Genomic DNA, 17886 nt, shown 5'->3' with positions numbered 1-17886 from the left:
CCGCTTAAGCGGCTGAGGGGGAAAAGGAAGGGGCCTGAGGCTGTGAGGAATGGTGGGAGTTGAAGTCCAAAACACCTGGAAGGAGGGCCCAAGTTTGCTTAGGCCTGTTTTAGAGTATTTAAGACTTTGATGAGTAACTGAAATTAGAAAACATTGTTGTTAAAACTGAGAGCACATCAGGAGAAAAGTTGCCTTTTCGAAACATAAACACGAACGTGATGAACCCCACCAAAGTAATAATAATAATTATATATATATATATATAAATGTAATCTTCGTTTGTGGGATTAACATAACTCAAAAACCACTGAGGGAATTGACATCAAATTTGGACACAATACACCTAACACGCCAACGCGTAAACATCCCTCACAAAACACTGAAAAAAACAGAAAAGCAAAAAAAAAAAAAACATGCATTACAACGCATGTGCAAAAGCACATATATACACAACACAAAACGCGTATACACAGACTGGGCCACAGCAACGCATGGCAGGGGACGGTGTGTATGTATGTATGTATAGTCCAAGCGCTTGGCAGGGGAGGGCTAGTATAGATATAATAAGTTGAAATACATAATGTTGGTTGGTTGGTACCACAAAGGCTCCTACATGGATCTAAACTGAACTTGGCAAACATAGCCTTGGTTTGTTGTGAGTTTGCTGGGCTGTATGGCCATGTTTCAGAAGCATAGCCAGACAGCCCGGAAAACTCATAACAAACCATTGATTCTGGCCATGAAGACATTAAACGTAGCCTTCATTATCCAACTTAATTAGGGAATTTGAACTAAAACAAATCCACCCCTTTCAGGTCAGGAGCTGCGAGGAAAGAAAAGGAGCAAAGTGGCTTGACTGTTGCTAGGTTGGTTTGTTTTTTCGTGTCAGGAGCGACTTGAGAAACGGCAAGTCGCTTCTGGTGTGAGAGAATTGGCCGTCTGCAAGGATGTTGCCCCAGGAACGCCTGGATGTTTTGATTTTTTACCATCCTTGTGGGAGGCTTCTCTCATGTCCCTGCATGGGGAGCTGGTGCTGATAGAAGGAGCTCATCCACGCTCTCCCCAAATTCAAACCTGCAGCCTGTCGGTCTTCAGTCCTGCCGGCACAGGGATTTAACCCATTATCCCATTGGGAGCTCCTGTTGCTAGGTGAAGTGGCCCTCTGTGGTGACACTGGGATAGAAATGGAGCGCAGGGGATTGGTTGCTGCTAAGGGACATGTTTGAGGAGAAGAGAGGGAGGAGAGAAAAGGAAAAGAGGGAAAGGGGGAGAAAGGGAAAGGAAGGAAATGCAAGTATGGAAGGAAGGGAGAAGAAAGGAAGAAAAATGGGTGAAGGAAGGGGGGAAGACAAAAGAGAAATGAAAGAAGGGAGGGAATACATTTCTTAAAAAATTAAAAGAATGTTTTTGAGTTCATGACTTCACAGGCTAATGACCTGTTTCTATCACATGCATCTTTCACAATCCCTGGATACACATTTTAATTGTTAACCATCTTCCTTGGATTCAGAAGAAATAAAAAAGGAACTTCTCAAACGTTGTTGAAATAAGTGATATATAAACTTCTGCCATTTCTCCACACCACCCTTTTGGTGGTATTTCTCCACTGAGATTCCAGAGCCATTGTCCTGAAGGCATGGAGTTCCAACACAGCCAGGGAGCAAGAGCCTGGGTGGGAAGGGACTCAGGGACCTGCAGCAAAACAATATGGTGTTGGCAGCTGTGCTGCATCGGATCCCTTCTGATCTCAGCAGCCAAACAGTTTTTATTTTGTACTTGCAGTCACGTATTTAAAAAGCTGCAAGAAATAGGATCTTATATTTGTGTGGTTCTTTCATCATTGCCAGACAAGGCCGACTTGTTCATTGAAATGGAAATAGAAATAGTCATCATATGACAGGGATACCAAGGTTCATATCACACAACTCATTTTAGTGCGGTATTCCAGTTTAACTGTAATAGCAGCATCCTGTGGAGTTCTGGGATTTGTAGTTTAGTGAGGCCAATTGCTCTCTGGATGAGAATCCTAAGCGTCCTTCCCTAAAGGGCAAATCCCAGGATCCCATAAAATGCTGCCTTGACGGGCAAAGTAGATTATGATCTAAGAGCAAATGTGGAGGTGGTTCTCACCAGCTGATGGGATGTGGGAGAGGTAAAAAGCATTTGAAAGCAGAACTGGGGCTGAATCCATTCAAATTAGGTACTCATTAACACAATCTGGTGACAAATTTGTCCTTGCATTTCTAGCACTAGTTCAAAACGACTTCAAAGAACCAAAGTAAGGCTCCATTAAAAAGGAAAATAAAAAATAAAAACAAAGGAGGCATATGGCTCCAAGTTCACATCTTTGCACTCTATTATTTGGAGCCATGTTTACATAATAGGTCCTGATGGGATGGGGATCCGACCTTTTGCTTGTTTTCTTGTTCATTCTACTTCATTAATCACTGTGTAGTGCTGTGCTTTATAAATAATAATCATATCATGTGCAAGAGTAATCACTGTTTTGACTCATTGTGAGGGAATTTTCACATATCTCATGCAGAAAAATATAAATATATTGAACTCTGCCAGCACCTAGCAACTGGTATGTCATAAATCCAATTTGGATTCTGAATGGTGATTGTTGTTTAACAGATACCTGTCTCCCTTATTGCCCATCATTCCTTGCGTTATTCTCTCTCCTTCCATTCTTCTCTTTGACCTGTTCCTTTCATGAGGAAGAGAAATATGTAGAACTCAAGTTGAACTTGTAACAATCCTTTAAAAAACTTAAACTTCTGTAACCTCTGGGAGTTATAGTTCAAACACATTTTCCAAGTTTTGGCCTAAATTTATCATTGCATCTGTCAGTTTCAGGAAGGAGCTATGTGTCATCTTCAAGATGCTGGGCGTGCCATTCTCAGCATAGTTAATAATGAGGGCGGATGGGAGAAGCAATACTATAATTCCCGGAAGGCCACAGATTATCTGTCACTACTCCCCTCCATTTATATGTGACAGGTTAGTGAGGAAACAGCAGTTCCTTGAGATGCATTCTCTGATATATAATTTCCTTCATAGGACAAACACAATTTCTTTACTCTGATTAAGGTCCCCCTCCACCCCATTTCTCAGTGTACAATATGAAGTGATTTGCCTCATTTCTTTGGGAAGGTATCTTATGAAACAGAATCTTCCTTTTGTCGGTGGTAAATGTATTTACTGCTTCATAACATTGATTAAATGTCAACAGTGTCTTTTGGGATTTTTCACTGCAAACGGAATGAAAATGTCCTGCCATCCCTGTTTTGTGAACTGCCTGTAGTTGTTTCCTGTGGGTACAAAGGGCAGGGAGAGTCTTCCACTCATCTCTCACTCAGATCACATGATTAAGCAAAGGTGTGGCCTCTGTACAAGCTGTAAACATTTAAGCTCACAGGACATTCTGAGAAATTTACATTGGCATGCATGCTACTGAGTTCCTATTGTTATATCACTCCAAGGAACACCCTGTTTTTAACGAAGCATTTTATCAACCAACAGCACTATCTTTCCCTGGTGGTGGGACTGTGTGTTCATGTGAGGCAAGAGGCAATGGTGATGGCAAATAGGCTTTTTCTTGAGGAGTCTGGCTACATATGCCAAACAGCTATGGGTCAGCAGCAGTAGTGTGTGGGTGTAAGAGAGAGAGAATGAAAATGAGAAAGAGAGCCTGGCGGAAGATCTCTCAGACAATGGCAGGGGTAGTATTAGTACTGCACAGAAGGAAAAAATGGCAAAACCCTTTTCTGTTTTTTTGGGTTTTTTTTTTTTTTACTATGAAAACCATGATGAGACAAGTCTAGTGTGGAACTAAAGATAGTGCCAGAAGATGTTGTAACATGAAATGGGAGACGTATGAATCAGAGGAAGCTATACATAATAAAATAAGAAATAGAGTATATAAATCTTACAGTAGTTTGGACAGATGGCAAGCTATTCAACCTCAGCAGACTGAAAGCCAAAACCAAGGTTACAACAACAGCTGTTATAGAACTCCAGTATGCTGATGACAATGTTGTCTGTGCGCATTCAGAAGAAGATCTACAAGCCACTCTTAAACACCTTCGCAGAAGCATATGAGAAGCTCGGCCTGTCACTGAACATTGAGAAAACCAAGGTGCTGTTCCAGCAGTCGTCAGCCAATCCTTCTCCAATGCCAGTAATACAGCTTAATGGTGTCACATTAGAAAATGTGGACCATTTCCGCTACCTTGGCAGCCACCTCTCCACCAAAGTCAACATCGACGCCGAAATACAACACTGCCTGAGCTCTGCAAGTGCAGCATTTTCCAGAATGAAGCAGAGAGTGTTTGAGGACCGGGACATCCGTAGGGATACCAAGGTGCTTGTTTATAAAGCTATTGTCCTCCCAACCCTGCTATATGCCTGTGAGACGTGGACTGTCTACAGACGTCACATGCAGCTCCTGGAACATTTCCATCAGCGCTGCCTCCGGAAAATCCTGCAAATCTCCTGGGAAGACAAGCGGACAAACGTCAGTGTGCTGGAAGAAGCAAAGACCACCAGCATCGAAGCAATGGTCCTCCAACATCAACTCCGCTGGGCCGGCCACGTTGTCCGGATTCCTGACCACCGTCTCCCAAAGCAGTTGCTCTACTCCGAACTTAAGAACGGAAAACGGAACGTTGGTGGACAGGAAAAGAGATTTAAAGATGGGCTCAAAGCCAACCTTAAAAACTCTGGCATAGACACTGAGAACTGGGAAGCCCTGGCCCTTGACCGCTCCAGCTGGAGGACAGCTGTGACCAGCAGTGCTGCAGAATTTGAGGAGGCATGAGTGGAGGGTGAAAGAGAGAAACGTGCCAGGAGGAAGGCGCGTCAAGCCAACCCCGACCGGGACCGCCTTCCACCTGGAAACCAATGCCCCCACTGCGGAAGAAGATGCAGAGCAATAATAGGGCTCCACAGCCACATACGGACCCACAAGGAAATCCATAATGGAAGACCATCTTACTCGTCCAACGAGGGATCGCCTAAGTAAGTAAGGGATGATGGAGCTAAAGTGGACAGGAATGAGATATTTTGAGACAGGTAATTGCAGTATTTTGCTAAGGAAATGAGAATCTAAGAAGATTATTTAATTGTGGAGTTTGTTTCCAAAAGTTACCAAATCTCTCCTCCCCCCCGCTCCAATGAATAATAAGTTATATGTGGCAGCACATTGTTAGCTAGGAGTAGAATATTATAGAAACAAGTTCCACAATGGTCGTGATATGCAATATAACCTGTACTCAAGACAAGAGATACATCAAATGAATGAAATGCCACCTTTGTAAGGTCTTTGGGAAGAAGAATCGATTGCTATTTTGCTAAGCATGTAGTTTTAACAAACCATTGTGTGATCATATTGACACTTCTTTTCTCTCTTGTTTGTTTAACCAAGGGAATGCTGATAAAATCAGTAAATTTTAGCAGCCTTTGCACAAACCACTCTAACAGTACACCTGAACTGTGGAATTATGGCAGTGTAGTTTAACACCACTTTAACTTCCACTATTATTATTATTATTATTATTATTATTATTATTATTATTATTAACACCACTTTAACTTCCACTATTCAATACTATGGAATCCTGGTAGTTTGTCAAGGTACCAGCACTATTTGCCAAAGAAGGCTAAAAACCTTATAGAACTACATCTCTCAGGATACCATAGCATTGATCTATGACAGTCAAAGTAGTGCCAATCTGCATTATTTCTAGAGTGTGGATGTACCCAGAGACTCTCTTTGTTGTTTGTATCACATGCACATGTTACTATGAAAGGGAAATTCAGAAACATTCGCTTTAAAAACTACTTGTGCCTGTCATTAGTAAATAATGCTTTAAACCAATCTCATGTCTACTCAAAACCATGTCTATTCAAAACTAAGTTCCGTTGAGTTTAACGGGATTTATTCCAAAGTAAGTATGCACAGGATATTAACGACAATAATCAGAGCAATTCAGACAACATAAATTAGACCAGATTAAACCAGTGTTTTCTGCATAGAACTTCCTGCATTCTAGTTTAAAATAAAAATGTTAGCTTAGAAAAAAAATCAAAATTCACAGTCACACATATACTAGGACCTTCACATTGTAATTATCAGTTCAAAAATTCTTGAATCAGGATTAAATTGGGGGTGACATGGTAGCTCAAGGATTTTCATATGCAAGATAGATGCCATGATCTATCAAGTTTCCATATTGTCAGTGTACTGATTTACTCCCATTGGACAATGTGGATGTTCTAGCTAATGACCCATAATAGTGGTAATTAAGAAACAATAGATGGGTGATAACACTGATCCTTTTATATTGAAAAATGTTCACTATGGAGGTAATGATCCCTGTATTTTTTTTATCGTACAATTTCTTCTGACCCTGCTAATTACAATCCTTGAGCCACTCATCAACTAATCCAAGCATGTACTGACTAATCAATAGTTCATCTGATGAAATGGCTCAGGTCCATGAAAACATATGCTAAATAAATCTCACCAGTCTTTAAGATACCATAAGACACTCTATTATTTTTGCTGCAATGAAGGACATACTTTCCCATTAGATGCCAGGAAACCTCTCAAATGAAGGGTATGAAAATGATGTGGAATTGATTGTACCAGTGCTGATGATGCACCCTGAAGATCTTTCTACTACATGAGTTTATTACAGAATATCTGCTCATGTGTTTCACAGTATCCCAAGTTTTTGCCAAAACTCGCTTGCATTACACTGATCCCTCAGCCTTATCTAGGGGAAAACCCTACTGGTAACTGCTAAGGACTGTCTGAATGTTTTGCAACAAGTGTTATATCAAGGCTAGCAGGAGAATAGCACCAAGTGGGAAAACTCACTTGAAAATGATTTCAAATGAATTGGTACTAGCTAGCAAATTTTACCAGAATAAAGTGACCCGGACCTCCAGAGAATTATTGACATAAACCATTGCAAAAGTTCTTAGGCCAGCAATGAGGCATATAAACCAGTATAAGCATATGGCCCGTGCCTGATATATTTGGGAAACCACACATTTGACCCCTTTCAAACAAAAAAAAATTTGGCCAGTTTTGATCAGTGGTCAACCCCTGACCTACTTTGCCACTAACTAGGGGCCCCTCCAGACAGGCCCTACAGTATATCCCGGGATCTCATCCCAGGTTTTCTGTTTATCCCAGATTATCTCTCAGTGGGGACTCATATAATCCAGTTTAAAGAAGAAAACCTTAAATCAGATCCTGGGATATAGGGCCTGTCTGGAAGGGCCCTAGGAGTTTATTGTGTTTAAAAATTCTAAGGGAAAGGGAGAAACTGCTTTAAACAAAAGAATTGGAATGTCACTGTGATCAAGCAACTGGCAAATTGCAGTAGTTTTATGCCTGCAGCAATTGTTGCTTTTTACTGATCTTAACCAGTGGGCTTGTGATGTTTATGTTGTTTGTTACTGCTTTTGTGTTACTGTCTTTGCACTTTTTGCATTTTGTGTGTTTACACCTTTGAGTGCTTTATGAGCCACCCTGAGTCCCTCTGGGAGATAGTGGCAGGGTATATGTAAAGTTTTATCATTATTAATTCTTAATAAGTTACTTTCCCCATATTTCTTCCTGTAATTGTAACATTTTATTCAGATATATGAAGGGAATTGTTTATTTGCAGTATATAAAGAGATAAAAGGTCTCTGTCATCCTGCCAGTTTCTTGGGAGCCATTGCATAAGGCTCCCTGGGGCATGAATGCCAATCAGTTTCCAGCTCCTGTTTCAAGTTTCTAAACTAAATATGCACCCACAGATTTGCTTTGGCAAACTTAAAGTATTTGATAAGCCTCAGTTTCACAGATCAGTTGTTCTTTCTACTTTTATTAGGGTGGTCTAAACCAGCCTTTAAGAAAGACTGTAATCCTAAGGTTCCACAAAAGCCTGGGAGTTATGGATGGAGCAAAAAAGTATTTATGGCCATGTAAATTTGATGCTTGGTCATGTATTGAAAAAGAATATGGCTACTGAAGGGGAAGAAGATCCATCTTTCTCTTCCTGGACATTAAAGCAGAGGGAAGAGATTTCTAACTTCCCTCTCTCTTATTTGAAGAGCATGTAGGGGGGTGGGAAATTCTGAATGAATTCAGTAGAAGGGGCCGCTGGTTTTGTAAAAGGAAATAGGGAAGCAGTATCCACCTCTGAATTGTAGCTAGTATGAAATCAAACGTCCCTTTTACACTTCACAATTGTAGTATTATCATTACGCATTAACTACAGGGGCAGCATCCCGTGGGATCCTGGGACCAATAGTTTAGATAGGAATAATTAGAATTCTCAGCCAGAGAACTCTGGCACGTTATCTATATAAATAAAAATGTAATGTTTGTTTGTGGGATTAACACAACTCAAAAACCACTGGACAAATTGGCGCCAAAATTGGACATAATGCACCTGTCAGGCCAACGAGTGACCATCCCTCATAAAAACACTGAAAAACACGGGAAGGGACTTAAAAAGCCAAAAAAGCAAAAACATGCTACAGTGCATGTGCAAAACCACATATATACACATGCATAGACACACAAAACACATATTCACAGACTGGGCCATAGCACCGCATGGCAGGGGACGGCTAGTGAAACTATAAATACCAGGATTCCCAAGGAGGTAACCATGGCAAATAAAATGGAACCATAGTGCTACAACAGTGTAGTGTGAAAGGGTCCCAAAATTAACTACACCAGTTATACCATCGATCAGGGAAGGGAAACATTTTGTATGCTCCCTTACCATACACCATAGTGATTAGAACTGGTGGGGGCTGCAGGTCAGCCATATCTGGAGCCATATGTGTTCCCCGCCTCCTATAGATCTGTGGATGTAGTTTTTTTTCTCATTGCAGTTCTGGATGTGAGAGCTACCATGGTGTAGTGATTTGACCACTGTGCTATGACTTTGGAGACCAAGGTTCAAATCCCTGCTTGGTACTAGAAACCCACTAGATGACCTTGGGTGGGTTACAAATTCTGCTGTACCAGCATCAAAAACTGTGATCAAAATGTCAATTTCTGTGGATTTTATTAATACAGTGGCCCTATTTTGTGCAATTAATTGGAATATGCCTATTTATGGACAGCTCTTCTTCCATTCCTGGATCATTCTGTTCCAATGAAGACAATGAAGCTCCCTCTGCTTGTGCAGATTTCCATAAGAATTGTCATGACAGCCTTGAGTACCGATGGTACATTATTGCTGATGTTTTTAATTAATTATTTATTTGGAAGGAGCTCTAGAATTTTGAACAATAGTCTTTCAAATTAAACATTTATCTGCATCAGCTTTAATTTGTATAAGTTCCCCTAAGTCCCAGGAGAGGCTGAAAATGTGGGAAAGAAATTAAATAAACAAATGGGTTGCTGTGAGTTTTCCGGGCTGTGTGGCCATGTTCCAGAAGCATTCCTTCCTGATGTTTCGTCCACATCTATGGCAGGCATCCTCAGATGTTGTGAGGTATGTTAGCAACTAGGCAGTGATTCTGGCCATGAAAGCCTTCAACAACACATTAAACAAACTATTTTTACTTATTAATTGTGTTATAAATCATATGAATATTGTATTTTATTTATTTATTTACTATATTTGTCAGCCCTCAGGCGACTCAATTGATTTTATCCAATTTGTATTGTGATCAACATTATATTAAATTGTTTTAACTGGGTTTAAATGGTCTGGTACAAAGTAATAAACTATTTAAGTATTATATATAAAATCTTTGAAATTACTGTTAATTTTTCTTTTAGACTGATGCAGTTGTGTGCTACTATGGGACTTTCAGGTGTTGGGCGGAGTTTATTTATATTTGAATAAATATTTGAATAAATATATTTCTATCCTGCCTTATATCAAAAAGACCTGAGAGTAGCCTATACCTATTTGTAAATAAGTAAGTAGAGGGACGATTAGCTGGGCATATAAATCTTTTCTTAGTTACTTCATTAGAGAATTCCAAAGAATCCCAGGATTCTCCAGGCTAAGAACTATCCCCACCTAAAATAATACAGAACCATTGACAATATTGAACTATATGGACCATTTATTTGGCTTGGTATGAAACAGCTTGTTCATGTGCATTTATCTCTATTATTCTGTCTGACTTTGAAAAAATAGATCTCATTTATTCTCTCATAAATTGAATATGTATCATGTATACACAGTGATATACTTACACATACATGCAGGGTGACTATGACGTTTTTGCCTGTCTCTGATCTCTTCCTACAAGTGTGCATCAGACCAGCCTATCCACACTGAGGATTTTTATCTGGAAGCAGAGCTCAGAGGCTGTTACCAGGCAAAAGAGACAACAGTATGTAGTGCAGCAAATACTTGCTGAAAGTTTGGGCCAGCTTATGACGGGGCATTTCCTCTTTTGTGAACTCTGCTGGTAGGCTGAATTTTTGCAACATCAGCTATAGAACATCAAACTGCTGGTGACATAACTAAATTTTATAAAATCAAATTCAGTCAGATGTAACGTGTGACTCTCCAGAAGATAGAGAGAAAGAAACTGGCAATTGCTTTTTGGCAAGTGTTATTTTTTTATTTTTTTATTTAAAACATTTATATTCTACCCTTCTCACCCCGAAGGGGACTCAGGGTGGAGCACAGCATATATACAGCAAACATTCAATGCCGAGACACAAATTCTTATATACATACATAAACATTAAAAACATTTATCAAAATATTAAAATACACCATTTAAAATACACCATTTTAAACCGTCCAAATCTAATTGGTCTGGTAATCTTTCCTATTGCTGCTTTATTGCCCTGTCCCAAAAGCCTGGTCCCACAGCCAAGTTTTTACCATCCTTCTAAGGACAGGAGAGAGAGGGCTGACCTGATCTCACCAGGAAGGGAGCTCCATAGCCGGGGAGCAATCACCAAGAAGGCCCTGTCTCTCGTCCCCACCAATTGTGCCTATGACAATGGTGGGATGGAAAGCAGGTCCTCCCTGGAGGATCTTAATGTCCGCAATGGTTCATAGGGGGAGATGCAGTCGGATAGGTAATTTGGGCTGGGGCCGTTTAGGGCTTTATAGGCCAAAGGCAGCACTTTGAATTGTGCCCGGTAGCAAACTGGCAGCCAGTGGAGCTGGCATAACATGGGAGTTGTATGCTCCCTGTATGCTACCCCAGTTATTAACCTGGCTGCCTCTCGTTGGACTATTTGAAGCTTCCGAGCAGTCTTCAAGGGCAACCCCACATAGAGTGTGTTGCAGTAGTCTATCCTAGATGTAACGAGAGCATGGACCACCGTGGCCAAGTCTGACTTCCCAAGGTATGGACGCAATATTACATCTCAGTGGACACACACACACACATACCTACCTTGTACTGGAAGTCATTTCATGCATTTAACCTCAGGGAGGAGATGTAACGTAGTGACAGAGTGAACAGTATATGTAGAAGTTCAAGCCTAAGCTTCTCCAGTTGAAAAGATTTCACTCCAGAAAGTGACTAGGTTGAAGCAGATGGCAGAAGGCTAGTTGGATCCATGTTGTCAATGAGCATGAGTCATCTATGTTCAGATGTCTTCCAAACATTTTTCAATAAACTTTTTAAAGGCTATAGATCAGTAGATGAATATATGTTTTGTATATACAAGGTCTCATGTTGAATCCTTAGCATCTCCACCTAGAAGGAATAGGTAATTAGAGATGTGAAAATCTTCCGTCCAAAATAGTGGACTATAAGGATAAGCTGAATGAGTGTCCCATGATGATACACAGCATCTGGAGCTAGAGATTGCTATTAGCTACTAACCAATAGTTTCAGAGCCCTTCCACACAGCCATATAACTGAGAATATCAAGGCAAAAAATCCCACAATATCTGTTTTGAACTGGGTTATCTGAGTCCACACTGCCATATATTGCAATTCAAAGCAGATATTGTGGGGATTTCTGCCTTGATATTCTGGGTTGTATGGTTATGTGGAAGGGCGCTCAAATAGACTTTTGAGCTTGGAAAAGTACAGGGTATTTTGGATCACAACTGCCAGAATAGCTGTAGTCTATGATGGTTGGGAAATGGGGTGGAAGATGGTGTTCAGAAAGTAGGTGTTCTCTGCTTTCCTATGGAGCAATTCCGTTGAGAAATTATGTGTTATATGCAAACTATTTTCTTTTGCCAGTTCTAAATGCACAACCAATTTTATCAAGTGATCCCACACACATAATTTTGGCTTTTATTTATTCATTTATTTACCACACTTTTATCCCGCCCTTTTCAGCCCGAAGGCAACTCAGGGCAGTGTACAGACTGGCAACAATTAGATGCCGAACACACATAAATACATCATTTAAAACAGATTAAATTACATAATAAAATTCATATAAAAACAATTTAAAACTATAAAAATCAACGACTTCCAGGTTTAAATCTATGTCCATTTTGCATTGTTAAGCTGTTCCATATTAGTTCACAATACTGAGTTTATCTTGTTACAATGAGGTCCCAAAAGCTTGCTCGAAGAGCCAGGTTTTTACTCTTTTCCTAAAGGTCAGGAGGGGAGGGGCCGATCTAATATACCCAGAAGGGAGTTCCACAGCCAAGGGGCCACCACTGAGAAGGCCCTATCGCTCGTCCCCACCAAGCGTGCCTGTGATGCAGGCGGGATCGAGAGCAGGGCCTCCCCAGATGATCTTAAATTCCTGGAAGTTTCGTAAGGGGAGACATGTTCGGATAGGTAAGTTGGGCTGGAACCGTTTAGGGCTCAATTCTAATACCTGTGCCACTGACAATTCAAACCATGGATCCAGCCTTGCATTGCCTTAGTATCATATTGCCTTCTTTCTTTCTTTTTGGTTTGGTCTGGTCAGCATATTTCCTTTCCTGTAAATGTTAGTGAAATCAGTTCCTGGAGTGCAGCTGTTATACTGCCAGCGCACTTCTTCGATTAACTTAAAGCTATATTCAATTCATCTAGATATGAGTAATATCTACTTCCAACACGAGATGGCAGTGTTCAATCACGGTTGCCTGTATGCCCCTTGTCAAGTCTCTAATCCACTGTATATGTTGCTGCTCTGTGTTCACAGTTGAAGATTATTTCCCAGTACAATTGCTACTCACACCCCATCTACACTGCCATTATAATGCAGATTGAACTTCATTATATGGTCATATAATCCAGTTCAAAGTAGATAAACTGCATTATATGATCCCACACTGACCATATAATACAGTTCAATTTGCATGATTATGGCACTGTATAGGTCAGTGCCTGATCACATAGCATCACAGTGGAACACATTTATTTTCCTGGAAACATTTAAAAAAACTTAAAGTAGGCAACCTAACAAGCCTTTTATTGAAAGACTGTCACTACTTTTTTATAAATTGAGGGGGAAAAGAGATCTGAACTTTTATAGAGATTTAAAGCCAATATGCCAGCTACAGCAAAGAGGCTACCTATTTTAAGGTTTTGGGTGGAGAAGGTCACGGATAGATATTTTAATTTATATCTCATAAATTTATTAATTTTTTCCCATTTATTTATATTCAGGTTAGAAAGCAGTAGAAATGCAGGAAAATCTCAGATGTGAAAGAAACAAAAAACTGGCTAATTTTCTGATCCAGGGGCCTTTTCATGCTACAGTTCCTCTGTAATTGCCGTGGCTGAATCCTATTGAATGCTGGTGGTTTGAGTCAACACTTGGACTCTCTGGAAGAGAATCCTAAATGTCCTCTCCTAAATTCCAGATCCCAGTATTTCATAGGATGTGAATTTGTAAATCCTTCTACTCCTGTTTGCAATAGTTATTATCCTATTTTTCTTTTTTCTGAATGCCATTGGTTTCATGTTGTTTGGCAGCCTATGTTGTTGTTCATTCGTTCAGTCGTCCCCAACTCTTCGTGACCTCATGGACCAGAGCTCCCTGTCGGCCGTCACCACCCCCAGCTCCTTCAAGGTCAGTCCAGTCACTTCAAGGATGCCATCCATCCATCTTGCCCTTGGTCGGCCCCTCTTCCTTTTACCTTCTACTTTCCCCAGCATAATTGTCTTCTCTAGGCTTTCCTGTCTCCTCATGATGTGGCCAAAGTACTTCAACTTTGTCTCTAGTATCCTTCCCTCCAGTGAGCAGTCGGGCTTTATTTCTTGGAGGATGGACTGGTTGGATCTTCTCGCAGTCCAAGGCACTCTCAGAACTTTCCTCCAGCACCACAGCTCAAAAGCATCGATCTTCCTTCGCTCAGCCTTCCCTAAGGTCCAGCTCTCACATCCGTAGGTTACTACAGGGAATACCATGGCTTTGACTATGCGGATCTTTGTTCCCAGTGTGATGTCTCTGCTCTTTACTATTTTATCGAGATTGGACATTGCTCTCCTTTCAAGAAGTAAGTGTCTTCTGATTTCCTGGCCACAGTCTGCATCTGCAGTAATCTTTGCACCTAGAAATACAAAGTCTGTCATGGCCTCCACATTTTCTCCCTCTATTTTCCAGTTGTCCTGGGAGTCCCATCTTCCAATGGCATACCGACATATCTCTGGTTGTACTGGTCCATTTAGTTTTCTTGGCAAGGATACTGGGGTGGTTTGCCATTGCCTTCCCCAGGGATCACGCTTGGTCTGACCTCTCTGCCATGACCATCCTGTCTTGGGTGGCCCTTCACGGTTTCGCTCATGACATCATTGAGGTGCCCAAGCTCCAGCGCCACGACAAGGCGGTGATCCTTTGCTGGAGCCTATACTAACTGTTATTTATTGTAACATCAAAAATGAAGCAGGTCCTCACAGTTAAGACAGAATGGCATCAGACAATGTCTGCATTCTGTGCAAAGTAGTGATCTAAAAAGAGTTTGGTCTCAAAAGACCAACAACAGAGTATTTGTAAGCCCTGTGTTCCACAGTGGATCAGGTTGATGCTTATGCACATAAGGCCTCTATGGCATTGGCAAAGGAAGGTATTCCTCTAAAATGACATTCTAGAACAAAGCAAAAACATCAAATGCTGGTGGGTCAAAAGGCAACTTTTCCAAGCACGTGACCTGTACTGCATATAAGTATATGCAGTTCTCATTGGGTAACGGCATACCTGAGGAACAGGAAAAACTACCTGATCATGATCCTTTTAAAAGGTGGCTCTTATCTGGCAGCACTTTCATTATCTCTAGTTTACATATAAAATAAAGATTGTGACTCAGTCCCAAACATTCAACATTTTGGTTACTTAATTTAGATTGCATTGGAATGGGTGCATTTTTCTTCTGGTCCCTTGACCTCAGGGTGGTTATACAACCCCACTTCTATTGAAGGTTTTTTTTTTAAAGAAACAATCTTTACTGCTGTTAAAACTGTATATAGAGGTCACCTTGTTTTAACGGGAAATTTGCACTCCCTGGAGACTTCCAGGAATATGAGTCATATTATTTGGAGGAAAAACGCAAGGAAAAGGTGTGTGTATGGGTTATAGGTGCTGCATGTTGTCTGCTTTTACTCTACCAGTTTATTTTGCAGTCCAGGGTTATGTGTACATTACCACCCTCAATAATTTATCAAAGCATAAATGGGCAATATTTTTTTCTGCTAAGGGCACTATTCCCTAAGGCTAGACAGCAATCGTAGAATTTTAGAGCTGGAGGGAGCCACAGGAATCACCTAGTTGAACCCCCTGTCATGCGGGAATTGTTGTTGTTCATTCGTTCAGTCGTCTCCGACTCTTCGTGACCTCATGGACCAGCCCACGCCAGAGCTCCCTGTCGGCCGTCACCACCCCCAGCTCCCTCAAGGTCAGTCCAGTCACTTCAAGGATGCCATCCATCCATCTTGCCCTTGGTCGGCCCCTCTTCCTTTTGCCTTCCACTTTCCCCAGCATAATTGTCTTCTCTAGACTTTCCTGTCTCCTCATGATGTGACCAAAGTACTTCAACTTTGTCTCTAGTATCTTTCCCTCCAGTGAGCAGTCGGGCTTTATTTCCTGGAGGATGGACTGGTTGGATCTTCTCGCAGTCCAAGGCACTCTCAGCACTTTCCTCCAACACCACAGCTCAAAAGCATCGATCTTCCTTCGCTCAGCCTTCCCTAAGGTCCAGCTCTCACATCCGTAGGTTACTACAGGGAATACCATGGCTTTGACTAGGCGGATCTTTGTTGCCAGTCTGATGTCTCTACTCTTTACTATTTTATCGAGATTGGACATTGCTCTCCTCCCAAGAAGTAAGCGTCTTCTGATTTCCTGGCCACAGTCTGCATCTGCATTAATCTTTGCACCTAGAAATACAAAGTCTGTCACGGCCTCCACGGTTTCTCCCTCTATTTTCCAGTTGTCAATCATTCATGCGGGAATATAGAATTATATATTCCAGTGTCTTAGCCAGGCCTCTCAATGTTGTATCATCTGCTCTGTCTTCTAAGTAATTGAAAAAAGTTGAAGAGCAATGGCCCTAGGACTGAATTCTGAGGCACTCTACTTGAGATCTTTTCCCAGTTTGAGGTTCAGCCATTGATGATTCTCTGAGCATAGTTTTCCAGCCAATTATGGAGTCATCTGACAGTGTTTCCATCTATTCCATATGTCATCATTTTTCCAATTAAAATATTATTGGGGATTTTATCACATGCTTAGTTGTGCTTAGTGGAATGACAATTATGATGAAGAATTGTGTGCACAATGGGCCGTACAAGCTGCCTCATGCTATTTTCTTCTTTCCCTGCCAATCTCACCCTAAATTCGTTGTTACCAAACTCCATGAATAAAAGCTGGCAATGCCACACAATCCTACCTATTCACCTCACCTCATCCAGAAGACTCTCTCTTCGGCACATTGCCAGGGCTCTGTGGTAGCGTAGAATGCAATGGCACCCTCCTGAACGTCACAGAGAGCAACCACAATGACCACTGAATTTGGTAGCATAAATATGGGAGGTTTAGCAGAAGGACTCAATGTAATCCCCAAAAGCCAGAGATTGTCTACCTCCTCTAATGAGTGTGTGTACAAGGAGGATGAAACCAAGAGACATATTTCTTTTTAGTGGGGTGGTAGTAGATACTTTAGGCTAAGGAGAAGAACTCATGTGGTTTATTTTCTATCCATTTCAGATCTATGAATCATAGAGTTGAAAGAGGCCACAAGGGCCAGCTAATCCAACCCCCTGCCATACAGGAACACCCAATCAAAGCACTCCCAACAGATGGCAATTTGTTTTCCTCATTCAGCCCATTACCGCCTCCAGGCATTCATTCAGAGGAAACACACTATTTGTAGCTGAAGCTGTTTTGGAAGGCATATAGAAATATATTTGAGTGTCATCAGCACACTGATCACACCCCACTCCCTGATTACAGTTTATCTCTCCCAGCAGCTTCATGTAAATATTAAAGAACATTGGGTATAGAATGAAACCTTGTGAGATACCACGTAACAGCTCCTTTTTTGAGGATCAACTATCCCCAAGTGCCACCATCTGGCACCTGCCTGAGAGGTATGACCAGAAACACTGCAGCTCAGTGCCTCCGATTTCCAGCCCCTCCACCATGGTCGATGGTATCAAAGGCTAACGAGAGGTCTAGAAGCACCAACAGAGACACACTGTTGGTGTGTTAAGACTGAAATAATCCACTAAGGCAAACATAGTCTCAACTCCGTATCCTGCTCTGAAGCCAGTTTGAAATGGGTCAGGGAAGTGTGTGTCATCCAAGACTGCCTGGCCTTCTCAATCACCTCAAGGTTAGACACTGGTCTGTAATTATTAAGGTCCAGGGGATCCAGGGAGGGCTTTTTCAGCAGTGGTCTAACTACTTCTTTTAAACAGAATGGAAAGTTTCCCTCCATGAGAGATGCATTAATAATTTGTTGTATTTGGGATCGAATTGCA

This window comes from Anolis sagrei, chromosome 1, assembly GCF_037176765.1.
Source record: "Anolis sagrei isolate rAnoSag1 chromosome 1, rAnoSag1.mat, whole genome shotgun sequence".
Lineage (NCBI taxonomy): Eukaryota > Metazoa > Chordata > Lepidosauria > Squamata > Dactyloidae > Anolis > Anolis sagrei.
This window is presented reverse-complemented; position numbering follows the sequence as displayed.